The sequence below is a fragment of the Engystomops pustulosus genome, chromosome 10 (assembly GCF_040894005.1).
Source record: "Engystomops pustulosus chromosome 10, aEngPut4.maternal, whole genome shotgun sequence".
In the NCBI taxonomy this organism is placed as follows: domain Eukaryota; kingdom Metazoa; phylum Chordata; class Amphibia; order Anura; family Leptodactylidae; genus Engystomops; species Engystomops pustulosus.
The window spans coordinates 71701675-71729390 of NC_092420.1; the positions used below are offsets into that span (position 1 = coordinate 71701675).

General features: G+C 48.0%; 2 long non-coding RNA genes across 2 annotated transcripts in view; both read left to right on the plus strand.

Moving 5' to 3' along the window:
- Nucleotides 1-372: 372 nt before the first annotated feature.
- Nucleotides 373-27716, plus strand: part of LOC140103580 (uncharacterized) — a 148618-nt gene continuing 121274 nt past the window's right edge. Inside the window, exons 1-3 of the long non-coding RNA XR_011850139.1 lie at nucleotides 373-500; nucleotides 5294-5391; nucleotides 18856-20224. This is a non-coding gene — a long non-coding RNA (uncharacterized lncRNA). The remainder of the gene's footprint in view (nucleotides 501-5293; nucleotides 5392-18855; nucleotides 20225-27716) is intronic.
- Nucleotides 21323-27692, plus strand: LOC140103579 (uncharacterized). The gene is made up of 2 exons (XR_011850138.1): nucleotides 21323-25522; nucleotides 25966-27692. It is a non-coding gene; the product is annotated as an uncharacterized lncRNA (long non-coding RNA).

Sequence of the window (27716 nt, forward strand, 5' to 3'; positions counted from 1 at the left end):
GTTTGCACAACATTTATAAAGTGTCTATGACACATTTGTGTTGTGGCTGAACTATACCCAATGCAAAATACCACCTAGCAGCCTTGGGCCAAGACAAGATGTCAGACATCTGTTGCGTTGACATACCTCCCAACCGTCCCGCTTTTGGCGGGACTGTCACGCTTTTTAACCCCAGTCCCGCCGCCCCGGGAGGATAAGGGAATGTCACGCTATTCCCCGCATTGTCCCGGGCCAGGAGACTGAGTCCCGTCTCCTGGTCCCGGGACCAGGGTCCGACTTGCCTGGCTGAGAGTAACCGCGGTAACCGCGGTAACCGCGAGGGGGGGGGCGGGGGGTTCGGGTGGGCAGGGCACACCTGCTGGCTGCAGCACACACTACCTCTGGGGATCATCACAGCGGTGAATGTGGTCAAGGACCTTCGATGAGGTCATGACCATGTGACGCCTATGTGGGAGGAGCTACTGAAGACCCCGGTAGAGGTTGCTGCCATGCATGCCGAGGTATGTATGAGAAGTTATACAGAAGCAGTGCAAGGAGGTGAGACAGGTATATAATGTGTGGGGGGGCAGTGTGACAGGTATATAATGTGTGGGGGGGCAGTGTGACAGGTATATAATGTGTGGGGGGCAGTGTGACAGGTATATAATGTGTGTGGGGGGGCAGTGTGACAGGTATATAATGTGTGGGGGGGCAGTGTGACAGGTATATAATGTGTGGGGGGCAGTGTGACAGGTATATAATGTGTGGGGGGCAGTGTGACAGGTATATAATGTGTGGGGGGCAGTGTGACAGGTATATAATGTGTGGGGGGCAGTGTGACAGGTATATAATGTGTGGGGGGGGGCAGTGTGACAGGTATATAATGTGTGGGGGGGCAGTGTGACAGGTATATAATGTGGGGGGGCAGTGTGACAGGTATATAATGTGTGGGGGGCAGTGTGACAGGTATATAATGTGTGGGGGGGGCAGTGTGACAGGTATATAATGTGTGGGGGGGGCAGTGTGACAGGTATATAATGTGTGGGGGGGCAGTGTGACAGGTATATAATGTGTGGGGGGGGCAGTGTGACAGGTATATAATGTGTGGGGGGGCAGTGTGACAGGTATATAATGTGTGGGGGGGCAGTGTGACAGGTATATAATGTGTGGGGGGGCAGTGTGACAGGTATATAATGTGTGGGGGGGCAGTGTGACAGGTATATAATGTGTGGGGGGGCAGTGTGACAGGTATATAATGTGTGGGGGGGCAGTGTGACGGGTATATAATGTGTGGGGGGGCAGTGTGACAGGTATATAATGTGTGGGGGGGCAGTGTGACAGGTATATAATGTGTGGTGGGCAGTGTGACAGGTATATAATGTGTGGGGGGCAGTGTGACAGGTATATAATGTGTGGGGGGGCAGTGTGACAGGTATATAATGTGTGGGGGGGCAGTGTGACAGGTATATAATGTGTGGGGGGGCAGTGTGACAGGTATATAATGTGTGGGGGGCAGTGTGACAGGTATATAATGTGTGGGGGGCAGTGTGACAGGTATATAATGTGTGGGGGGCAGTGTGACAGGTATATAATGTGTGGGGGGCAGTGTGACAGGTATATAATGTGTATATATGTGATCTAGTGAAAGGGGGTTGCTTTAAAATTTTTCTTTTTTTTTCAATTTTTTTAAAAAAATGTTACCATTATTTTAGACTCTCTAATATAATATACTGGAATACTAGTGTATAGCAATATTACTGCTGATCTCTAATAGCCTCTCATCTGCTATTAGAGATCATTACACATGGCAGGCCTACTAGTCTCAATGGGACTTTAGGCTACCATGACAGCCGATCACCAAGAGTAGGAGTTTGGGAAATCAGGAGGCTGCTGGAGGAGGAGGCTGGGGACAGGAGGAGGAGGCTGGGGGACAGGAGGAGGCTGGAGCAGGCTGGGGAGCAGAAGGAGGAGGCTGGAGGACAGCAGGAAGATGGAGGATGCTCGAGGCGGCTGGGGGGCAGGAGGAGGCTGGAGGACAGGAGGAGTATGCTGGAGGAGGAGGCTGGGGGACAGGAGGAGTATGCTGGAGGAGGAGGCTGGGGGACAGGAGGAGTATGCTGGAGGAGTATGCTGGGGGACAGGAGGAGGAGGCTGGGGGACAGGAGGAGGAGGCTGGGAAATCAGGAGCAGGCTGGAGCAGAAGGAGGAGGCTGGAGCAGAAGGAGGAGGCTGGAGGACAGCAGGAAGATAGAGGATGGAGGGGCTGGGGGACAGGAGGAGGATGCTGGAGCAGGCTGGGGAACAGAAGGAGACTGGGGGACACGTGGAGGAGGCTGGAGGACAGGGGGGCTACAGGAGGAGGCTGGAGGACAGGGGGGCTACAGGAGGAGGCTGGAGGGCAGGGGGGCTACAGGAGGAGGCTGGAGGGCAGGGGGGCTACAGGAGGAGGCTGGAGGGCAGGGGGGCTACAGGAGGAGGCAGGGGGGCTACAGGAGGAGGCGACAGGAGGAGGCTGGAGGACAGGAGGAGGCTGGAGGACAGGGGGGCTACAGGAGGAGGCAGGGGGGCTACAGGAGGAGGCAGGGGGGCTACAGGAGGAGGCGACAGGGGGAGGCTGGAGGACAGGAGGAGGCTGGAGGACAGGAGGAGGCTGGAGGACAGGAGGAGGCGACAGGAGGAGGCTAGAGGACAGGAGGAGGCTAGAGGACAGGAGGAGGCTAGAGGAGGAGGCTGGAGGACAGGAGGAGGCTAGAGGACAGGAGGAGGCTACAGGAGGAGGCTGGAGGACAGGAGGAGGCTACAAGAGGAGGCTGGAGGACAGGAGGAGGCTGGAGGACAGGAGGAGGCGACAGGAGGAGGCTAGAGGACAGGAGGAGGCGACAGGAGGAGGCTAGAGGACAGGAGGAGGCGACAGGAGGAGGCTAGAGGACAGGAGGAGGCTAGAGGACAGGAGGAGGCTGGAGGACAGGAGGAGGCTAGAGGACAGGAGGAGGCTACAGGAGGAGGCTGGAGGACAGGAGGAGGCTACAAGAGGAGGCTGGAGGACAGGAGGAGGCTGGAGGACAGGAGAAGGCTGGAGGACAAGGGGATACAGGAGAAGGCTGGAGGACAAGGGGATACAGGAGGAGGCTGGAGGACAGGGGGATACAGGAGGAGGCTGGAGGACAGGGGGATACAGGAGGAGGCTGGAGGACAGGAGGCTACAGGAGGAGGACAGGGGGCTGGAGGCTACAGGAGGAGACTGGAGGACAGTCTATATGTTTTACATGTTACAGAGTTGCATTAGGGGATATTATATTGGTCCACGGGAAGGGGGGCAAATTAAGGGGCGTTGTAGCATTTGGGGACCATCAAGTCCGATATTATACTATGCTTGAGGGTGGGACAATGGGCGTGGCTTAGAAAAAGGGGAGGGGCTTTGTGTCCCTCTTTCTCTTCTCCAAAAGTTGGGAGGTATGCGTTGAGCATGAGCTCTACTTGGTGGTGTAAAGTTTTTTTCCTCATAATGCAGACATTCCAGAACTGGTGCACAAAGGGCCTTGTCTTTTATGACAGAGAGAGGAAGGGCAGGTTTTTTCCAATAACCACAAATGCAGCAACTTGTAATCACTCCGCGCTGCACTTCAGTAAAATATAGATGTAGTTATCAGTTTCAGTGCTCAGTCAGACCGTGAGCCAGATTTTACATGTAAAGTCAGACAGGAATGTTAACCCTTTGGTGTCTAAGGCATTTTATGTCTTTAGGACCAAGCACAATTTTTAAAATCTGTTGTGTGTCACTATTTGCAGTGATAAAATTAGAACGCTTTAACTTACCCAGGTGATTTTGAGATTGTTTTTTAATGATATGTTGTACTCCACATTAGTGGTATATTTTGGTTGATATGTTTTGAATTAATTTATTGAAAAGTGGTCATTTTGCTGACAATTTTGAAAAAGTATAGATTTTTTGGTTTCTAATTGTTATTCTCATTGTACAGTTAGTCCAACCACCCACATTTACTACTAATTAACATGTACCATAAATCTACTTTATGTTGGCATCGTGTTTTAAATGTTATAATATTTTATTAGGAGATTAGGTGCCTTTTTAATTGAACAGCAATTTTCCAAATTTTCATGAAAATGTAATGTTACAAGTTTGTTAACCCTTTATGTGTCTCATATAAATGAACAAGATAAAGGTTCTATTTGCAATTTTCACATTTTGACAATGAAGTTATTATTTAGCACTAAAATATATATGTTGATGCAGGATAAAAGGTAAATACCTCTCAGATTTTGTGCAGTTTCTTATTACTATGGCAATAATCCCCATGTGGATGTAAACCGCTTTATAGGCCCACAACATGGCAAAAAATAGAAGGAGCCCTATTGAGCTTTTGAAGGGAGATTACTATATATACTAGAGTATAAGCCGACCCGAGTATAAGCCGAGACCCCTAATTTTACCACCAAAAACTGGGAAAACCTATTGACTCGAGTATAAGCCACGGGTGGGAAATGCATTGGTCACAGTCTCCCAGTATATAGCCAGACAGCCCCTGCAGTATATAGCCAGCCCTCTGAAGTATACAGCCAGCCAGCCTCCAGTAGTATACAGCCAGTCCCTAGAAGTATACAGCCAGCCAGACCCCAATAGTATACAGCCAGTCCCCAGTAGTATACAGCCAGCCAGCCCCCAGTAGTATACAGCCAGCCAGCCCCCAGTAGTATACATCCAGTCCCTAGAGGTATACAGCCAGCCAGCCCCCAGTAGAATACAGCCAGCCCCCAGTAGTATACAGCCAGCCAGCCCCCAGTATTATAAAGCCAGCCCACAGTAGTATACAGCCAGCCAGCCCCCCGTAGTATATAGCCAGCCAACCAGCCCCCAGTAGTATACAGCCAGCCCCTAGTAGTATTCAGCCAGCCACCAGAAGTATACAGCCAGCCACCAGAAGTATACAGCCAGCCCACCCCCAGTAGTATACAGCGAGCCCGCCCAGCACATAAAAAACCCAAACTTTTTGCTCGTTGCAGCTCCCGATTTCTCGCCGCCACTCCTGGTGGCTCCTCCTCAGTCTTCTCTCTGCTCCATTAGCCGGCAGAGACGCTTCCTTGCGATCTGTCGGCGCAACACTATGATGCAGCGGTGTCACCGCAGATTACGTCATAGTGTTGCGCTGGGACGAGTAACGGGGCGCCGGAGTATGTAAGATTTTTTTTTCATTGACTCGTGTATAAGCTGAGGTGAGGGTTTTCAGCACATTTTTTGTGCTGAAAAACTCTTCTTACACACGAGTATATAAGGTAGGTGAAATTTGTTTTTCAGGTGCCTTGACACATTTGAAAAGTTCCTGAGGTTTCCAGAATGCTGAAACCCCCCAGAAATGACACCATTTTTGAAACTACACCCCTAAAAGAATTCAGGTATGGATATGATCAGCCTTTTGACGCTATGTTTTTTTTTTTACAGTTTTTTGTTAAAATGTAGTGAGAAAAATAAAATTGTGAAATGTTTCACAAACTCATCATTTATAGGATAGATTTCTCAGATCAGGAAAGTGAATTTTTATAGATATGCTTTATCTTCTGAGTTCAGAAATTCCCCCCAAAGTGGTATAAATATGTTCACTGCACATATGGCAGGGCCTACAAGTGAAGCAGCAACCTAAGGCTTTCAAGCACTACTATTTGAGTGATTGATTCGCCAGCCCAAAGTAATGTTTAAAGAGACTCTGGACCCCCAGAATGATGGAACCCCCCCCCCCCCAGAAATGGCACCATTTTTGAAACTAAACCTCTGAAAGAATATCTTTGGGATATTATGAGTGTGGCACTATTATGTTCTGGGGCAACAATAATAACATTATATTTGGAATCCCTCTGTGGGAGACAAAGTTGTGTTTTTGATGCTATCATCTTTTCAAACTGTGTGGAATAGCACAATATGGGCATAATAATTCAAGGTGTTGTTGGGTCACTTTCTTTCTTTCAAAAACAGCTTCTCTCCTGACCGTGGGTGCTCAGTAATGTTGGATTGCACCAAAACTTAATTCCTATTTATACAGCTGAAATGCAAACAAAACATAGTCAGAGGACGTGCTTTTAAACCCCTATTAACTGTGTAATATTTAGGAGGCTTTGGACAGACCTATTGGTGTATTGAATGTAGCACCTGGGACAGCAGCAGACACACTACATCCACGATTTTGTTAACAGGCACAGAATATTTGACAGCAGCAGAAAAGCTTTATTAACCCCTTAAGGACGTAGCCAGTTTATAGCTTAAAGGGGTATTCTCATTTCGACAAATTAATATTATTGTTTGTATGATGATAAAATATAAATTTTTCCAATATGCTTTTTGTATCAATTCCTTACAGTTTTCTAGATCTCTGCTTGCTGTCATTCTATAGAAAGCTTCTATGTTACTTCCAGTGGACAGAAATCTGACCATGATCACACAGGTGCACAGCTCGTTATAACACACGGCTCTGATTACTGTCTGTGATACTAACGAGCCGTGCACCTGTGTGATCATGGTCAGATTTCTGTCCACTGGAAGTAAACATAGAAGCTTTCTATAGAATGACAGCAAGCAGAGATCTAGAAAACTATTTGGAATTGATACAAAAAGTATATTTGAAAATTGTATAACTTTTCATTAAACAAACAATAACTTTTATTTGCTGGAATGGGAATACCCCTTTATGGCTCAGCCCCATTTTTTGTATTTTGACATGGGTCGCTGTTAGAGATGAGCGAACATGCTCGTCGGCTCGAGAAAATGGCAGCTCCCGCCGTTTTGCTTTTTGGCGGCCAGAAACAGAGCCAATCACAAGCCAGGAGACTCTGCACTCCACCCAGCATGACGTGGTACCCTTACACGTCGATAGCAGTGGTTGGCTGGCCAGATCAGGTGACCCTGGGATAGACTAGCCCCTGCCCGCGCTGCTCGGATCATTCTCTGTCTGGATGCCGCTAGGGAGAGAGCTGCTGCTGGTCAGGGAAAGCGTTAGGGTGTTCTATTAGCTTACTGTTAGGCAGGAGTGATTCTCCAAGAACCCAACAGCCCTTCTTAGGGCTACAATAACGTTCTACTTTTTTTTTTTTTTATTTGCATCTAGTACCATTTTGTGAGGAATTAGCAGGGGGACTTGCTACCGTTGTGTTTAGCTCTTAGTGGCACACATATCCACCTCAAACACCAAAGTGGGAAAATTTAGTAGGGGTTGGATTTCAATTAGGCACAGTCTGCCATTTTTCCTTTTTTATTTTACGTTTATTTTGTTTAATAACTCAGTGTCATCTCATCTGGCATAGTAGTGTGCTTTCATACTTGGCTAGAAAATAGCCATAGGAGAATCCAAACGGCTTACGCCTACAGTAGCGTTATATATTTGATTTCTGGTTGATCTGCTGGTGGCTGTACTTGCTGCAGTGCATCTACTAGCCAATTGTGAGCAATTTGTAGTGAGACTTGCGACCGCTGTGTTTTGCGCTTAGTGACGCACATATCCATTGCAAAGACCGAAGTGGGAAAATTTAGTAGGGGTTGGATTTCAATTAGGCACAGTCTGCCATTTGTCCTTTTTTATTTTACGTTTATTTTGTTTAATAACTCAGCGTCATCTCATCTGGCATAGTAGTGTGCTTTCATACTTGGCTAGAAAATAGCCATAGGAGAATCCAAACGGCTTACGCCTACAGTAGCGTTATATATTTGATTTCTGGTTGATCTGCTGGTGGCTGTACTTGCTGCAGTGCATCTACTAGCCAATTGTGAGCAATTTGTAGTGAGACTTGCGACCGCTGTGTTTTGCGCTTAGTGACGCACATATCCATTGCAAAGACCGAAGTGGGAAAATTTAGTAGGGGTTGGATTTCAATTAGGCACAGTCTGCCATTTGTCCTTTTTTATTTTACGTTTATTTTGTTTAATAACTCAGCGTCATCTCATCTGGCATAGTAGTGTGCTTTCATACTTGGCTAGAAAATAGCCATAGGAGAATCCAAACGGCTTACGCCTACAGTAGCGTTATATATTTGATTTCTGGTTGATCTGCTGGTGGCTGTACTTGCTGCAGTGCATCTACTAGCCAATTGTCAGCAATTTGTAGTGAGACTTGCGACCGCTGTGTTTTGCGCTTAGTGACGCACATATCCATTGCAAAGACCGAAGTGGGAAAATTTAGTAGGGGTTGGATTTCAATTAGGCACAGTCTGCCATTTGTCCTTTTTTATTTTACGTTTATTTTGTTTAATAACTCAGCGTCATCTCATCTGGCATAGTAGTGTGCTTTCATACTTGGCTAGAAAATAGCCATAGGAGAATCCAAACGGCTTACGCCTACAGTAGCGTTATATATTTGATTTCTGGTTGATCTGCTGGTGGCTGTACTTGCTGCAGTGCATCTACTAGCCAATTGTGAGCAATTTGTAGTGAGACTTGCGACCGCTGTGTTTTGCGCTTAGTGACGCACATATCCATTGCAAAGACCGAAGTGGGAAAATTTAGTAGGGGTTGGATTTCAATTAGGCACAGTCTGCCATTTGTCCTTTTTTATTTTACGTTTATTTTGTTTAATAACTCGGTGTCATCTCATCTGGCATAGTAGTGTGCTTTCATACTTGGCTAGAAAATAGCCATAGCAATAGGATAGCATTGTTTGGTTTTAAAAACTCAAAAACACAAAAAAAAAAAAAAAACACAAAAAAAAGTTAAAAAAAAATTAAAGCTATAACTCTCATTTTAAAAATGTTTAACCCGAGGGCTAGGGGTAGAGGACGAGGGCGGGGACGTGGGCGTCCAACTACTGCAGGGGTCAGAGGCCGTGGTCCTGGCCGGGGTGAGACACCACCTGCTTATGAGGGAGCAGGGGAACGCCGCAGAGCTACACTCCCTAGGTTCATGTCTGAAGTTACTGGGACTCGTGGTAGAGCACTGTTGAGGCCAGAACAGTGCGAACAGGTGATGTCGTGGATTGCTGACAATGCTTCGAGCAATTTGTCCACCACCAGTCAGTCTTCCACGCAGTCCACCCATGTCACCGAAATCGCCACTCCTCCAGCTCCTGCACCTCAGCCTCCTCCCCCCCAGTCTGCCCCCTCCCAGGAAAATTTGGCATTTGAACCGGCATACTCTGAGGAACTGTTTTCTGGACCCTTCCCACAGTCACAAACCACTTGTCCGGTTGCTGCTGAGCAATTTTCCGATGCCCAGGTTTTCCACCAGTCACAGTCTGTGGGTGATGATGACCTTCTTGACGTAGTGGAAGTGTGTAAAGAGGTGTCCGACGATGAGGAGACACGGTTGTCAGACAGTGGGGAAGTTGTTGTCAGGGCAGGAAGTCCGAGGGGGGAGCAGACTGAGGGATCGGAGGATGATGAGGTGACAGACCCAAGCTGGGTTGAGAGGCCGGGTGAACACAGTGCTTCTGAGACGGAGGAGAGTCCTCGACCAGAACAGGTTGGAAGAGGCAGTGGTGGGGCCAGACGGAGAGGCAGGGCCAGAGCTGGTGCATCAGCGCCAAATGCGTCAACTAGTGAAGCTCCCGTGGCGAGGGCTCTTGCGGCGAGGGCTAGATCTTCAGAAGTCTGGAGGTTCTTTAAGGAAACACCGGATGACCAACGGACTGTGGTGTGCAACATTTGCCAAACCAGGCTCAGCAGGGGTTCCACCACTACTAGCTTAACTACCACCAGTATGCGCAGGCATATGAATGCTAAACACCCCACTCAGTGGCAACAAGCCCGTTCACCTCCGGCCGTGCACACCACTGCTCCTTCCCCTGTGTCAGCTGATAGTCAGCCCCCTGCCCAGGACCCTGCCACAAAAACCCCATCGTCGCCTCCACGATCCTCCACAGCATCCACCAGCGTTCAGCTCTCCATACCCCAGACGCTGGAGCGGAAACGCAAATATAGTGCAACCCACCCGCACGCCCAAGCCCTTAATGTGCACATCTCCAGATTGCTTAGCCTGGAGATGCTGCCCTATAGGCTAGTAGAGACCGAGGCCTTTCGCAACCTCATGGCGGCGGCCGCCCCTCGGTATTCGGTCCCCAGCCGCCACTACTTTTCCCGATGTGCCGTCCCAGCCCTGCACCAGCACGTGTCAGACAACATCACCCGTGCCCTGACCAACGCCGTTTCTGACAAGGTCCACCTGACCACGGACACGTGGACGAGTGCTGCCGGGCAGGGCCACTATATATCGCTGACGGCACATTGGGTTAACTTGGTGGAGGCTGGGACCGAGTCTGACCCTGGGGCTGGTCATATACTGCCGACGCCGAGGATTGCGGGGCCTACCTCGGTCCAGGTGTTTCAGGCCTACTATGCCTCCTCCTCCTCCCACCCCTCCTCCACCTCCTCCTCCGAACTACCATCCGTGGGCACGGCGCCATCAGTCGGTAGCTCTAGGCACAGCAGCAGTGCCGTCGCTAAGCGACAGCAGGCGGTGCTCAAACTGCTGAGCCTAGGCGATAAAAGGCACACCGCCCAAGAGCTATTACAGGGCATCACGGCGCAGACTGATCTGTGGCTGGCACCGCTGAACCTGAAGCCAGGCATGGTTGTGTGTGACAACGGCCGTAACCTGGTGGCGGCTCTGCAACTCGGCAGACTGACACATGTGCCATGCCTGGCCCATGTGTTAAATCTGATAGTTCAGCGTTTCCTCAAGACATACCCCAATCTGTCAGATTTGCTCACGAAGGTGCGCCGCATCTGTGCGCATTTCAGGAAGTCCAGCACAGATGCTGCCACTCTCAGGGCAGCGCAGCGCCGCCTCCAACTGCCCGCTCACCGACTGTTGTGCGACGTGCCCACGAGGTGGAATTCAACACTGACCATGTTATCCAGAGTTTACCAGCAGCGCCGAGCCATTGTAGACTGCCAGATGTCAACTTCCACCAGAACTGGTAGTCAGGTCAGTCAGCTTCCTCAAGTCTACAATGAGGAGTGGACGTGGATGTCTGATATCTGTCAGGTGCTGAGTAACTTTGAGGAGTCAACAAAGATGGTCAGTGGCGATGCCGCCATCATCAGCCTCACCATCCCGCTGCTTGGCCTGTTGAAAAACTCTCTGATCAGCATGAAGTCGGAAGCTTTGCGCTCGTCACAAGAGACGGGGGAAGAAGATTCCCTTGTTGATAGCCAAAGCACCCTTAGGTCTGTTTCTCAGCGCATATCGGAGGAGGTGGAGGTGGAGGAGGATGAGGAGGATGAGGAGGAGAATGTTGGCGAGACACAAGAGGGGACCATTGTTGAGTCCTTTACTGTTCAGCGTGTATGGGCAGAAGAAGAGGAGTTGGAGGAGTTGGAGGAGGAGGAAATGGACAGTCAGGCCAGTGAGGGGAGTGAATTCTTACGCGTTGGTACTCTGGCGCATATGGCAGATTTCATGCTAGGCTGCCTATCCCGTGACCCTCGCGTTCAAAGAATTTATTCCAGCACCGATTACTGGGTGTTCACTCTCCTGGACCCACGGTACAAGCAAAATCTTTCCACTCTCATCCCTGCAGAGGAAAGGAGTGTGAGAATGCATGAATACCAGCAGGCCCTGGTGCACAAGCTGAAACAGTATTTCCCTTCTGACAGCGCCAGCGGCAGAGTGCGTAGTTCTGCGGGACAAGTAGCGAGGGAGAGTAGGCGAGCAGGCAGCTTGTCCAGCAGTGGCAAGGGTACGCTTTACAAGGCTTTTGCCAGCTTTATGTCACCCCAGCAAGACACTGTCACCTGTCCCCAGTCTCGGCAGAGTAGGGCTGATCTTTACAGAAAGATGGTGAGGGAGTACGTAGCTGACCATACCATCGTCCTAAATGATCACACAGCTCCCTACAACTACTGGGTTTCAAAGCTGGACATGTGGCACGAACTGGCGCTGTACGCCTTGGAGGTTCTTGCCTGCCCTGCCGCTAGCGTCTTGTCCGAGCGGGTTTTCAGTGCAGCTGGTGGCATCATCACCGATAAGCGTACACGCCTGTCGACTGACAGCGCTGACAGGCTGACGCTTATTAAGATGAATAAAGCCTGGATTTCTCATAATTTCCAATCTCCACCAGGTGAAGGAAGCTCAACCTGAATAATTGATCCACTCCTCCTCCTCCTCATTTTCCTCCTTCTCCTCCTCTTTGTACAGTAAAGCAGAGGAAACTGGCTATTTTTTGACAGGGCCCACTGGCTCTTGCTATAGTACTTTATGCATTTAATTTTTCTGGAGGGCCACCGACCCGGTCCTCTGTTTTAAACAATTTTTGGGAGTGCCACATACAGGCACTCAATCTATTCTATTTTTCTGGAGGGCCACCTACCTGCTCCTCTGGTTTGAAAACTTTTTGGGACTGCCACATACAGGCACTCAATCGATTCCATTTTTTTGGAGGGCCACCTACCTGCTCCTCTGGTTTGAAAACTTTTTGGGACTGCCACATACAGGCACTCAATCTATTCTATTTTTCTGGAGGGCCACCTACCTGCTCCTCTGGTTTGAAAACTTTTTGGGACTGCCACATACAGGCACTCAATCTATTCAATTTTTCTGGAGGGCCACCTACCTGCTCCTCTGGTTTGAAAACTTTTTGGGACTGCCACATACAGGCACTCAATCTATTCAATTTTTCTGGAGGGCCACCTACCTGCTCCTCTGGTTTGAAAACTTTTTGGGACTGCCACATACAGGCACTCAATCTATTCTATTTTTCTGGAGGGCCACCTACCTGCTCCTCTGGTTTGAAAAATTTTTGGGACTGCCACATACAGGCACTCAATCTATTCAATTTTTCTGGAGGGCCACCTACCTGCTCCTCTGGTTTGAAAACTTTTTGGGACTGCCACATACAGGCACTATCCAAATTAAATTGTCTCCATAGCAGCCTCCACACGTTGTCTCCATTGCTACCTCCAAAAGTCGTCCATATAGCTGCCTCCATACATCGTCCCTTTATCAAACGAGGTGTGTCAGGCAGAAATTTGGGTTGTTTTCATGGATTCCACATCAAAGTTGTTAACTTTGTCGCCACCCAGCTGTGTTATCCACAAAATATACTAATAAACTTTTATCATTTACCAATATTATTTCAGCGCTTCTTGCGCATCTGTTTACATTCCCCTCACCCGCCATATCCTAAACTTATAAGAACGCTACTACACTTGATCTTATACAAAAGGTTCTTAGAAGTGCTGTTTGGGGAGTAGCCTAGAGACAGGGGCTTGGATTGGCGAAAGCTCGCCTGGCAGCGGAGCGCCAACTCCATGCCAAGATCCAACTAACATAGTTTTAACTGCAGAACCTTTAATCTACTACTAGTTCACTGCCTCCATACATGGTCCCCTTATCAAACGAGCTGTGTCAGGCAGAATTTTGGGTTGTTTTCATGGCTTCCATGTTAACTTTGTCGCCACCCTGCTGTGTAATCCACAAAATATACTGGCAAACTTTTATCATGTACCGATATTATTTGAGCGCTTCTTGCTCACCTCCTTTGGTTCCTCTCTGCCACCCATTGGTTTGAAGCCTGAGTCCATTTAGGGTATGTCGCCATGCCACTCTCTAGCCTGCTGCCGCTGCCTCTGCATGCCGTCCCCTATAGTGTCAGGGTCAATTATTGCATGTTTTAGATGCTATCTAGCTTCATTCTGTCACTCTGTCATGGCCATGCTGTTGCCCATAATTTTGGCATAATGGTGCGATTAAGCAGCCTCAGAGGCATCCATGCATGCTGCCCCTGCTGTTTCCTGTCCATTTCCGTGGTGTTTCCATCCTTTTCTGAGGTTCCCAGGTGTTTGGCCAAGCTTCCCTGTGCAGAGCCTTGGTCCCCTTGAAAAATGCTCGAGTCTCCCATTGACTTCAATGGGGTTCGTTATTCGAGACGAGCACTCGAGCATCGGGAAAAGTTCGTCTCGAATAACGAGTACCCGAGCATTTTAGTGCTCGCTCATCTCTAGTCGCTGTATATGGTCATAACTTTTAAACACTGTCACTTATCAAAGCGATTATGAGATTGTTTTTTCCTCACATGTTGTACTTCATTTTAGAGGTAAATTTTGGCTGATAATTTTCGAGTTTATCAGAAACATCTTTTATGAAGATTGAGATTTTCATAGTAATTAAATAAAAATGGAGGTGATATTTAGAATGGTCCAATTTTGTCAGTTATATGTTTATTTAGCCCTAAAATTTACACATTTCCAAAAGATAAAAAAAAAACATCTTAAAATTTGTTATGCAATTTCTCCGGGTACAGAGACCCCCCCACATATGGACATTACTTGCTTTATGGGCGCACAGCAAGGCGCAGAAGGGAACGAGGACCCTGCAACTGCCAGGATTTTAGTTTTCTCATTGGCCCCTTTTGTAGGCTAATACATTTTAGTTTTTACATTATTGGGGCCATGTGACTGCATTTTTTTTGTGGGATGAGATGCCTTTTCCAGTGTTACCATTTTGGGGTTCGTATCCCTTATTGTTGAAAATTTATGAACTTTTTTTATGTTAGGGGAAGAAAAACATCAATTCTGCACTGGATTTTTTTTTTGGTGTTCACCGTATAGCCCAGTGATGGCTAACCTATGACACGCGTGTCAGTGCTGACACACGTAGCCATTTTCACTGACACACGGCTGCCTGAGAGTTAAGTTTCAACCTACATGACCAGGTGCAGGCTGAGAGATTGCACTGAGCTTCCGGCACTCCTCCCTCCTCCTCCTCCCCTGGGCCGGCCCCTCCCCATGTGTGAGCTTTGCCTAGTGTCTCCAGTCAGCACAGGTATCAGCATGGGGCACAGCAGGAGAGGTGACCCGGCCATACACCCAGGAGGCTCCTCTGCAGCTCCTGATAGTTGTGGTGGGGGGAAGATGGCATCACAGTCAGAGGTCACATCGCTGCTGCCTTGTGTGATGTCCCAGCAGCTGCCACCTCTACACTGACCATCTCCACAGCAGGGGCAAGGGAGGACAACAACTCTCATCATATAGTAAGTAAGGTCAGTGCACTGTATGATAGAAGACAGTCATCAGGGCTTGTGTGTCAGTTTTGTGATGTACAAGCCCAGACATTGCGATTCTTTTGCTCCTCACACCTTCTCCATGCCAAGAGGGCATGAGGGAGATGCAGACAGCGGCGCCTGTGCCCTCGCTATAACCTGTGAACTTTCATGACAGAAAGTTCACAGGTTACTAAGCATTTCCACACCTGTCTGATTGTAACCGATCTATTACAATGTGCGATTTGCACATAGTAATAGATGATTGGGAAAATCCCCATATACTGCCATATTGTAGTATGGCAGTACATGGTAGGATCAATCAGACAACCTACGGTTAAAGTACCCTAGAAGTTAAATAGTATACATATTTGTTATTTAAACTATAAATATCACAAAATTATGTTTTTTTTGTCAAGGTGACACACCACCCAAGTTATGCTTGGTTTTTTGGCGAATTTTGACACACCAAGTTTAAAAGGTTGCCCATCACTGGTATAGCCTATTAATCATGTTACATTTGTTCTTTAGGTCTATACGATTATGGGGGCACTTGAATATTCTTTCTTATGTTTTACTTAATTTGCCAAATAAAACCCTAATGTGGGGAAAAAATCTATCATTTTTGCATTTGCATTTTTCCAAGTGGCATAACATTGTTGCTTTTTTGGCTATGGAGCTGCTTGATGGCTTGTTTTTTGCAAGACATGTTGTACCTTGCAACAGTATCATTCTGGAGTACATATGTTTTTTTGATCAAGGTGTATTGCATTTTTTGTGGGATTAAAAAGGTAAAAATTGCAACTCCCGATTCCGGCTGAGCTCCGAGGCAGAGCACTAATAGCGGGAGCCCGCGCCGCACTAGTATGGTGCTGAGCACTAAGGGGTTAAAGGGGGGATATTGCAGAAGCCATAGGCTAAGGATATCTCATTCATAAACTCTACAGTGTTCAGAAGGGAATAAAATATAGATACCATATTTTTCGGACTATAAGGCACACCGGATAATAAGGTACATTATCAATAAAGGCCTGCTAAGACGTCTAGGTTCATATGTAAGGCACACCGGATTATAAGGAGCAGGTGGTTTCTTGGTGGCTGCTTGGGTTAGAAGGGGGGCAGTGTGGGCAGCCGATGAGTCCACTGCCCTTCTCCGATTTGCCTTCTCCCATCTCTGCCGAGTCCCCCGCTGGTAGTACTGCCGACTTCAGTCTCTCCATACTACTGCCCTGCTCCAATGCACGGAGGGAAACAATGTTGGTAATGCGGTGCCGGGGCACTTCAGGGGCCGGTGTGGGTATTGTGCCCGGTCTACAGTGCGCGCTGGTGCAGGATATTGGCAGGATATTGCTGACTTGGCCTGGAGCTCTTTTTAAACACTTCCATCTGTTTGTTGTTACATATATTAGGCGCACCAGACAATAAGGTGCAGTTTTGATTTCTGAGAAAATCATAGGATTTGTTGTGCGCTTTGTAGTCTGAAAAATACAGTAAATATTCTATCTTTGGCTGCATCTGATCAGTACTGACCACTATGACTTTAAAACATAAACCAACTTACCATTCCATACTTATCCGCTGAATAGAAACTGTCAATTATTGCAACCAGGACCCACTGCTAAGAGACGGCTTGTGGGGGCCTTTATTTATTTACCTGTGTGGGACATGGATTATAAATCTACCCTGGTTTCTATAGATTGCAATACCCACATATAGACCATGAATTAGGGCTTTGCTTCAACTAAACCACCATTAACAGGACCTGTTAGATTCTAACAATTATGACTTGCATTTTGATTTATTAAGGTTTGGATTATTATACTATCCAACGCAACAAGAAGGAACCAATGCACTATGTATATCTTTCTCTCTATTCTGTATCTATCCCTCTATTCTGTATGGAGCTACAATGAAGGTACATGAGACTTCTAATGTACTTTTTCAGCATTTGACTCTTTTTTCTAATAGACTGGAATATGCAAATATGGCAGAAAATAAAATAAGGTTTCCTTTATATGACTAGTATTATTTACTTTTTTTAAAACCAGTATTTGAGGTTACTTAGTTATAACTAGAGATGAGCGAGTATACTCGTCCGAGCTTGATGCTCGTTCGAGTATTAAGGTACTCGAAACGGCTCGTTGCTCGGACGAGTATTTCCCCTGCTCGAGATCGAGCATTTAATTAAAAAAACACAGTGAAGAACAATGAAGAATAGAATAAAAACAGTGAACACAGTGAACACAGGATCATTTAAGTGAAAAACACAGTGAAAAACACAGTGAAGATTAGATTACAGATGTTCGGCACATCTGCTTACCTGTCGGAAGATACGCGCGGAACGGTGCGAACAAAATAGTATGTGAAGAACAATATATATGTGTGAAGAACACTTTGAAGAACACAGGGAGCAGCACAGAGACACCGGGGAGCAGCACAGAGACACCGGGGAAGCGGCAGCACGGAGACATCGGGGGGCAGCACGGAGACATGGGGCAGCACGGAGACATGGGGCAGCACGGAGACATGGGGGAGCGGCACGGAGACATGGGGGAGTGGCACGGAGACATGGGGGAGCGGCACGGAGACATGGGGGAGCGGCACGGAGACATCGGGGAGCGGCACGGAGACATCGGGGAGCGGCGGCACGGAGACATGGGGCAGCGGCGCCACGGAGACATGGGGCAGCGGCGCCACGGAGACATGGGGCAGCGGCGCCACGGAGACATGGGGCAGCAGCGGCACGGAGACATGGGGCAGCAAAGGCACGGAGACATGGGGTAGCGGCGGCACGGAGACATGTGGCAGCGGCGCCACGGGGACATGGGGCAGCAAAGGCACGGAGACATGGGGTAGCGGCGGCACGGAGACATGGGGCAGCAAAGGCACGGAGACATGGGGTAGCGGCGGCACGGAGACATGTGGCAGCGGCGCCACGGGGACATGGGGCAGCGGAGGCACGGAGACATGGGGCAGCGGAGGCACGGAGACATGGGGCAGCGGAGTCACGGTGACATGGGGCAGCAAAGGCACGGATACATGGGGTAGCGGCGGCACGGAGACATGGGGCAGCAAAGGCACGGAGACATGGGGCAGCGTCAGCACGGAGACATGGGGCAGCAAAGGCACGGAGACATGGGGTAGCGGCGGCATGGAGACATGTGGCAGCGGAGTCACGGTGACATGGGGCAGCGGCGGCACGGGGACATGTGGCAGCGCCGGCACGGAGACATGTGGCAGCGGCGGCACGGGGACATGGGGCAGCGGAGTCACGGTGACATGGGGCAGCAGCGGCACGGGGACATGTGGCAGCGGCGGCACGGAGACATGTGGCAGCGGAGGCACGGGGACATGGGGCAGCGGAGTCACGGAGACATGGGGCAGCGGCAGCACGGAGAGATCGGGGAGACTTCAGTGGAAGAAGAGCAGCGGATCCCGGGACAGCGTATCTCCCGACAAGTAAGCAGATGTGCCGAACATCTGCAATCTATTCTTCACTGTGTTTTTCACTTAAATGATCCTGTGGTCACTGTTTTTATTCTATTCTTCACTGTTCTTCACATCTGCTAACTTGTCGGGAGATAATATACGCGCAAAACAGTGAAGAATAGATTGCAGATGTTTGTATACATCTACTAACTTATCAGAAGACATTCTTTTTCAGTTAATTAACACATTTTATTCCCGAACCATGGTCCCCTTGAAAAATGCTCGAGTCTCCCATTGACTTCAATGGGGCTCGTTATTCGAGACGAGCACTCGAGCATCTGGAAAAGTTCGTCTTGAATAACGAGCACTCGAGCATTTTAGTGCTCGCTCATTTGTAGTTATAACCCCTAAAAGTTAGTCCTACCAGATGTGACATTTTCATGCAAGTAAGATGTCTACTATATTTATTTTGTAGGTGTACACAGGAGTAGTTACACACAAAGAAACAGTTTGATGGAAGAGGAAAGAAAAGATCAAGGCTCCAGGAAGATATGAAAAATATAAAGCATCCAGGAGTACAAAGCCCCAAGCAACTTTCACAGGGAACAAACAATAAAGAATTAGAAAAAACCTTTATCACGTTGCAGATTGTAAATCAGAATACGGTGTAGTTTATCCAGAAGTCACTACTGTGATATGGTCAGTCTACAGCCCGGTCAGTGCATTGTGTCAGTGTTACAGGACTGGACAGCGCTGTGTATATGGACTGTCAGTCAGTAATGAGATATATAAGAGAATAATGTGCAGGAGTGATGTATAACAGCAGCAGAGCAGTGTGTTCTGCTAGCCTATTGTCTAACCTCACAGGGATTTAGTCACAACTAGTCATTCACATCCGTGCTGAACATAGTGGATTAGGGTCCCTGGATTTCAGCAAGAATTCAGGTTTGGCCACACACAAAAAATCTGATGATGATGAGCTGCCCATCAACCAGCAATTAGCCCCCGACAACCACAGCAATGCCCACCATAGGCCTGGTTGCGAGGGAGAACTGATAACTACATCCGAATCATTACATCATAGTGATAACTGCATCTGTATACAGTATTGTTACAGTGCAGGGCTCATGATAACTGCATCCATACATTGCTAAGCGCTGAATTCATTGTCAGTGATAACTACATCCGTTTATTGGTAAAATACGGAGATAGTGATAACTGCATCTGTTTATTTCTTCAGTGATTACAAGTAGCTGCCCTTCCTCTGTGTGTCATAAAAGACAAGGCCCTTTGTGCATCAGTTCTGGAATGTCTGCATTATTAGGAAGAAAACTTTACACCACCAAGTAGAGCTCATGCTCAACGCAAGGGATGTCTGACATCTTGTCTTGGCCCAAGGCTGCTACTCAGTTCTGCCCATTGTCACACAGCACCTTACCAAGGTTTAGTGACATGGGAACAAAACTTTGTGCAAATAGTTTCTATAAATAGTTAGTGTTGAAAATCTCAGTTTTTCATTATAGTTTCCACATTTTAAAGAATGTCTGTTGATCCCGGGAGTTATTCTGACTGCCATATTAGGGGTTGGGCAGGAAATTTTGCCTACTTCAGCTGCTATGTGGTCTTTCATCCAGACAAAAGAGTTTCGGCATGGCCTGCTGCCCTTCCCCCAGCTGTGCTGAAACTGGTGGTGCTAGCTCTGCACTGACTGGATGAGATGTCAGAAGAGGAGGTAGTGGAGTAGGAGCTGAAGGCAACAGGAGGCAGTGAGTGATGTCTGCCGTGTCCCCCCAGCCGCCACTAAAATAACCCAGAGTAGGTGATGCAGTGAGATATCAAAGGAGGTAGGATTTCATTTGCATTACACGCTACATAGAACGCCTTCTCTCTCATGTCCATGTTCTTGGTTTTATATACGCCACCTGTGTTCACCTCTAAGCCGGTATAATCTCGGACCAGGCTTATATCTAACAAAAGTAGGTGCAAGCTAAACACTGTAAGAGCTATGTTTTACTGCAGCTAATGGCAAGGGTTTTTCAGCCTTTTGGGGTTGTGGGAAATTGTTGTGTAATACCAGGGGTTTATGGTGACAACTCTAACTCCATTTCTATGAATTATGAAATCAGAAGTTAATTGACCTTGCTCCGTGACTGCTCTCTGACTCGTGACTGTGAGATGTCTCCTTTGCTTTGAAAGGGTTGGAGATGGAGGGCTCTGCACATTCAATAGAAGTGGACTGGGTTTGTTAAGGAGGTCGTACTGGTTTCGGACGCCATCTTGACTACTGTCCGCCATCTTAGATACAGCGGCCATGTTCCCTGACCATTGTCAAGTTAATGTCATGATTCAAACTTCATTTTATGTAACCTGTTTGCTGGCCTGTCAGCTAATACCCTTTGACATTTAATGAGAAGCCAGTCTGTCCTCGAAGCTGCATAATAATATGATTCTGGAGCCACTTATCTTCTTCTTAGTATAAACAATATCTGTGTACAAGGTCTCTGAGAACTGCGCACAATTAATTAACTTTCTTTTCCCAGAATTTGCTGATGACCAATAGCTTTGCAGTATACTATTCACGCCCCTTTGATGATTCTTCTGTTTGTTATATATTATGCATTTTCATTATTAAAGGAGAGAAGATCTTGACTAAGAGATTGACATGTCTTGGTCTCTATGTTCAATCAAGGGTTAATTAGGACTCACCTTACAAAAGTCAAGAGGGCTGTTGGGGCCCTGCATAAAAATCCCTAACAATATTTGGCGTCCTTTTCTGGGTGGGCTTAGAAGTAAACAACAACAACACCGAGGCAGCCTCCGTGAAGTGTCCCCGCCGGCTCCGTGAACAGAACTGACCAGAGAGCTCTCAGGGTAAGCTGTTTTTGTTGTCTACCTTGATATGTCACTTCTGTGTCACTGGTTGGACGGACCGGGTAAGACTGTCTCTGTGTTATGTATTTGCCACTGTTGTTCACTGTAACCTAAGCTCATAGTTTTTGGCAAAGAACCACTTTGTAAGGTGCTGGACAGAGACTGGACAGTGACGGATGGTCAGACAGTCTGTGATGTTAGCTGAAGCTGTGAGACGGGAAGTAGTAACCCTTAGATGTCTGCAATGCTAGAGTGGGAGAGTGGGAGATATTCTGTTGTGATTATCATAGTGTCTATAGTACTGTTTGACTGGTGCCAATAGGGTTGCCCATAGAGGTATAGAGCTCAATTTGTGCTCGTGCAGCGGAGACCCGCTCTGATCAAGTGTGTGTTTAGCTTTCTTTTGGGGAGTCTGAACAGCCTCGTGGGACTGTAAGAACTAGTAGTGACTTAGTAAAGAGTCGGTAAGAGAGTGGACTTGGTGTAGTCGGTGAAAGAATAGTGACAGGTCAGAGTTGACTTGGTGTAGAGTCCTCTGTGGATGTCTGGTATCTAGTTTCTTTGGGGTCGGTAAATCGAGGTGTTGGCATTCGCTGTGTCTGTGGGGACAAGTTTGGTTGTGTTGCAGTAGTAGGCATTTATGATGAGTTGTGAATTGGAATTGAGCCAAGTGCATTGCAGACAAAGAGATGTAGGTAGACAGAAGATTGGCATGATGTAAGTAGACAAAAGGTTGTTGAGTTAAGTAGGACTGATGGAAAAGTGCAAGTTGACATGATCAGACATAAGGGCTGGTAGTTTTGGGTTTGAAGTAAAAAGTATTGAAGGTTTGAAGGTTTTGGGATGTGTCAGATGATCTGATGATTGTACAAGTGAGAAAACTTTGCAAACAGACACTTATAGCCTCTGACTTTGACGGACGGACCAGGACAGAGGGACAGGAATCCTTCAGAGTGCCCAATGAAGAAAGAGACAGGCGATAAGGGACATTTCAAAGTTTTTGATGTGGAAAGAATTTGAGAAAAAGAGATTTAATTATATTTTCCTTGGAGTGAAAAATGGCCCCTGTAATCCAGACTCCACCCCTGTATCTGGTGGTTAGAGAAGATGACACGCCCTACCATTCTTCAGTGGCGGCCATCTTAAGACAGTTTATTTTTCAGTGGCGGCCATTTTAAGTTATATTCCCTTCAAGTCGATGAAAGTTGATTGCTGTTGGCAGCCATAAAAGCTGTTGTGGGGCTTTGTAGGATAACAGCTGACCATGCTTGGGCCGTCTGCTAGGGGTCTTGGAGTGTGGGAGGTTGTTTGAGTATTATTCAAATTTATTGATCCCGACAATTAGAGAAAAATTACTATGAAAAAGTGTTACAATGTCTCCGGTACCTGCTTTCTGGCATTTAAGGGGTTAACAAAAGGGTGGGGGCTGTTGGAGCTGCGTTTTGTTTTGTGAAGAACTGACATGTGCTGTGCCTTTCTTATCTACGAGAGAGACGATAGTGACCTTGATGTTCACGGAAAACTGAATTTCTCCATATTGAGTTGCTTGGAATCTGTGTTCTGTTATCTCGTGGTTTACAGGCTAGTGAGAACATTTACATTTGGGAGGGGTGGATCGCTGCGTTTGGACTTCTCCCTGACAATCTAGGAAGGACTTGAGGGAATTTGTTTGGTTGTGGAGTAGGAGTACGGTGTGATGTGGTGTCCTCCTGTGTGCCCCATGGGCGGGCTGGGCAGGATCGAGCCCCCCAACTGTATTGCAGAGCCTATGACTGACTTTTGTTCCTTTTTGATTGGAGACCATCTTAAGTGTACCTGGATTTTATTGAGACGTTGGAGTCTGGCCAGAACTTTATAGGAAGCACAGAACACTGGGCTGGAGATGTGGTGGAGGGACTCTGACACATTGACGTACAGAGGGAATAGAGGATGTTTCACAGACCACGCCGAAGTGAGATTGACAACATCTCCGGAAGTCTCAACCGGCCAACCCAAGTGGGCGTTGCGGGGAGGAGACATTACTGTAGTGAGTGGCGGAGACGGCCCCGACAGGGCAAGACAAGGGGGGGTGGTTATGGACAAGGATGTCAGCGAGAACAGCCCCCCCAAACAGAGTTATCGCCTTGCATTGTAGAACTCTCCCCTGCTAGTCCGATGATGATTTTAGCCCATTCCCGGTCAAGAAAAGACTCAGAAAGAACAGCCGGATACATGTAGGATGGTCCATGACCTCCAAGCTGCCAATGAGCTGAAGCCCAGTGGTCCCTAGCCCAAACTAGCAGCAGTCCCTGAGAGTGACATATTATTCACTGTTATTGATTTGGCAAACGTTTTCCTCTCTGTGCCCCTACATGAAGATTGCCAGGACCTATTTGCCTTTACCAGTTAAGTATTCCAGTATACCTGATGTAGATTCCCACAGGGGGGTAAAACTCACCCAGCCAGTAACCCACGGCTCTACAGGGAGTAGACTGGCAGACTAGCCCCTTACTGGATGTTCTCCTTTTAAGTATGCGGAGGACCTACTGTTTTTGTTTGCCAGGATGCATTTATTGACCTTATGTGTTTTCTGTTCCAGAAGGGTTGCAAAGTTCCCAGAGACAAACTCCGGTACTGCCAGGAGAAGGTGGTTTTCCTAGGCCACTGCTTCTCAGCCACAGGCAGATACCTCACAGAGGGAAGAAAGCTGGCAGTCCAGAATGTGCCCCTGCCCTGAGGCCCTAAGCCTCTTTACATGTTTCTAGGACTGGCCAGCTCCTGCAGGCCTGGGACAAGGTCTGCTGCCCCTTTCTGACTGAATTGCCTCTTCCCCATTTGCCCTTAGTCAGGAGGCAGTTGATGCATTCCATAGCCTTAAGCTGGCAAATCCTGTCTGCCCTGGCCCTGGGCACATGCCACTGAGCCAGACCTTTTATTTTATTTTGCACGGAGTATCTAGGAGACAGGTGTCTTAGCCCAGGAACGTGGTGGCCTCCCCAGTGACCTACTCTTAGGCCCGGTTAGACTCAGTCGTGCGGGGAGTCCCTCATGTGTTAGTAGCTGCAGCCAGCAATCTGCTCAGCAAGGCCAGTGAGCTGATCCTAGACCCTAGATCACTCGGCTACAGTGCAAACCCCACATACCTTGCACAGTGTCCTCACCCAAGTACAGCCCAAGCATCTGAGCAAAGGCCAGACAGCTCAGACTCCAGTGTGCACTCCTGATTCCCCAGGATAAACTGATAAGGTGCACAGCTCTGAATCCTTCGTTCTATCACCAGTATTCCAGGATTCAGAGAGGGAGGGAGAGAAGGGTGATTAACCCAGATGTTGAGTTTTTTCTCATAGATGGCTCCAGGTCTGCAGGAGAAGACAGACGGTTCTACACTGGATATACAGTGGTCAGTGGCGCACATGAGGTAGTACAAGCAGAACCATTCCCTCCACACAGGTCAGCGCAGGAGGTGAAGTGACGGCACTCAGGGAAGCGCTACAGCTGGTGGAAGGTAAAAGGGCAAACATCTATACCCAAGGTATAGTTCTGGGGTCTAAACACGACTATGAACCCTTATGGAAGGCTAGAGATTTCCTCACCTCTGCAGGGACCCCTGTTAAGCATGGCACGCTGGTTATAGAGCTCATGGATGCTCTCTTACTTCCACAAGAGGTGGGGATAATAAAAGGAAAAGCACACACAATTTGGTGACTCCACAAGCCAAGGGCAGGTATGTGGCTGACGGGATGGCGAAGGCAGCTGCACAGATGGAGCCCAGAGACTGTCCTGAAGTCTCAGCGGTGAGTTCTGAGCTAAAAGTTTGATCCACAGGTGTTCCAGTCCCTGGTGGCCCGAGTGTCATCAGAAGTGAAGGAAGTGTGGAGGAAAGCTGGAGCGCAGATGCCGATGGGACCTGGATGCTGGGAGAGAGGGTGTGCCTGGCAGGAGCCCTGCACCCGACAGTAAGTCAAGTAGCCTACAGACACATACACATCCAAAATGGCCATGCTAGTGCTCATAAACCATAAGTGGTTTGCCCGGGCGTTACTACCCCTGTCACTAGACTAGTGAAAGCCTGTATAGTCTGTGCCCGCCACAACCCGGGTAAGGTGGAAAAGACCCCACAGAAGGTGACACCCAAGCTGCTGTATCCCTTCCAGAGACTGCAGATGGATTTTATCCAGCTACCAAAAAGTGGTACGTAGGAGTACTTGCTTGTGTGCATTGATCTCTTTCCAGGGTGGCCAGAAGCTTCTCCCATGACCAAGGCTACTGCCAGAGCTGCAGCCAAGAAGTTGGTGAGTGAGATTTTTCAGCAGGTTTGGACTTCCAGAGACCATAGAGTCCGGTCGCAGAACCCACTTCACTGGACAGGTAAAGACCTGAAACCTTGTCCCTCCTGGGTGTAGAACAGGCCCTGCATACCCCTTACCTTTCCCAAGTTAGTGGTGGGGTTGAGAGACTAAACGGCACTCTTAAGTTAGAGATCCGGGAGGCCATGGAAGTAACAGGGAAACCATGGCGCGAGTGCTTTCCTGCTGACCATCATTCAGTTAGGACCACACCCCAACAGAAAGATGGGATTGTCCCCCTTTGAAGTACTTTTTGGCTGTGCACCCAGACTAGGCCTCTACTTTCCACAGATCCTATAGCTGACGGCAGGAAACCAAGTGGAATATGCCGCACAGTTGAGCCAGGCCTTGGAAAAGGTCAGCAAAAGTGTTTCTGATTCCTTTTTCAGATTCAGACAGAGACCTCAGGATGCATAACCTGGAGCCTGGAGACTACGTGGTGGTGAAGAGAGACACCAGAGAGAGAGAGAGAGAGTCTGGAGCCTTGCTACGATGGTCCTTTCCAAGTCCTGCTGACCAGTGCCACGTCTGTGAAGCTAGAGGGAAGTCAGCATGCTGCCACGCTTTCTATTGCAAACTTACTTATTCTTCTTGCTAGCTGGTCTCTTCTGACTGACTGTATGCTCAGGGACACCCCAACCATGACTATCACTGTATCTATAGGGGTGACCAGGATGCCCCCAGGGTAGGAGACTTTACCTACGGTTGGTGCAACACGACAATGACCTTCTTTACCATTGACAGCACAGATAACCCTGTCTTAGCAGTGTCTGATGTGTACAGGATTTGTGGGGAGAGGAGAGTCAGGTCAGGCCTAGAGGCTGGGAAGGTGAGTGTACGGTGATAAAACTTGTGCATTCCTTCCTCGTGATCCCCAGGGATAAGGTTGATCAGACACATAAGAAAAGGTAGAGAATCCCAAAGGATTCTGGAGGTCTGAGAAAGAAGCACCTAGATGACAACGTTTATATAGATACAGTGGGAGCACCAAGGGGGGTCCCAGATGAGTACAAGGCCCACAATCAGATATGGGCAGGTCTAGAGTCCATTATTCCCCAGAGAGCTATGAGCAAAGATGTTGGTTGGGTAACTGGTTTTTATTGTAATCAACATAGATTTGTGAATTATATCGGAGATGCTTCCCAAAACCGCGTGGCTTTGGACATGATCCTTGCTGAGAAGGGAGGAGTCTGTAAGATGGTGGGAGTGGCTTGTCGCATATACATCCCAGATGACATCACCCCCTATGGATCCATTACCCATGCTCGTGAAAAGATTGAAGGACTGCCCAGGGAACTCAAGAGAAACTCTGGGGTGGACACTTTGTCCTTCACTTTGTGGGTGGGGGATTTGAAGGGTTTCCTTTAAGCGGGGGTGATATTGGGGATTGTGATTTTGCTCTTGTCACTTACTGCGTGTTGTGTGGTCCCCCTCATCAAGTCCACCATGTCCCAGATGGCCGTCAGGAGAAATGCCCGGAGCGGAGGATGATGCTGCCTGTTTACAAACCTGTGAACTATGGGATCTCAGTGATGTGATTTGAGTGTGCAGGCCTGTAACCCCTGAGTGACCAGCCTCCAGGGGATCTGGTGAAGAGTTAACAAGTCCAGCAGGTAAGGGCTTAGCCTACCTGTGGGTACCTGGAGCTTGAGGAGGTCGCTCAGGATGGAGTTACAGGCCAGCAAAGCTCAAAGGGGGGAATTGTTAAGGAGGTCGCACTGGTTTCGGACGCCATCTTGACTACTGTCCGCCATCTTAGATACAGCGGCCATGTTCCCTGACCATTGTCAAGTTAATGTCATGATTCAAACTTCATTTTATGTAACCTGTTTGCTGGCCTGTCAGCTAATACCCTTTGACATTTAATGAGAAGCCAGTCTGTCCTCGAAGCTGCATAATAATATGATTCTGGAGCCACTTATCTTCTTCTTAGTATAAACAATATCTGTGTACAAGGTCTCTGAGAACTGCGCACAATTAATTAACTTTCTTTTCCCAGAATTTGCTGATGACCAATAGCTTTGCAGTATACTATTCACGCCCCTTTGATGATTCTTCTGTTTGTTATATATTATGCATTTTCATTATTAAAGGAGAGAAGATCTTGACTAAGAGATTGACAATTTGACATGTCTTGGTC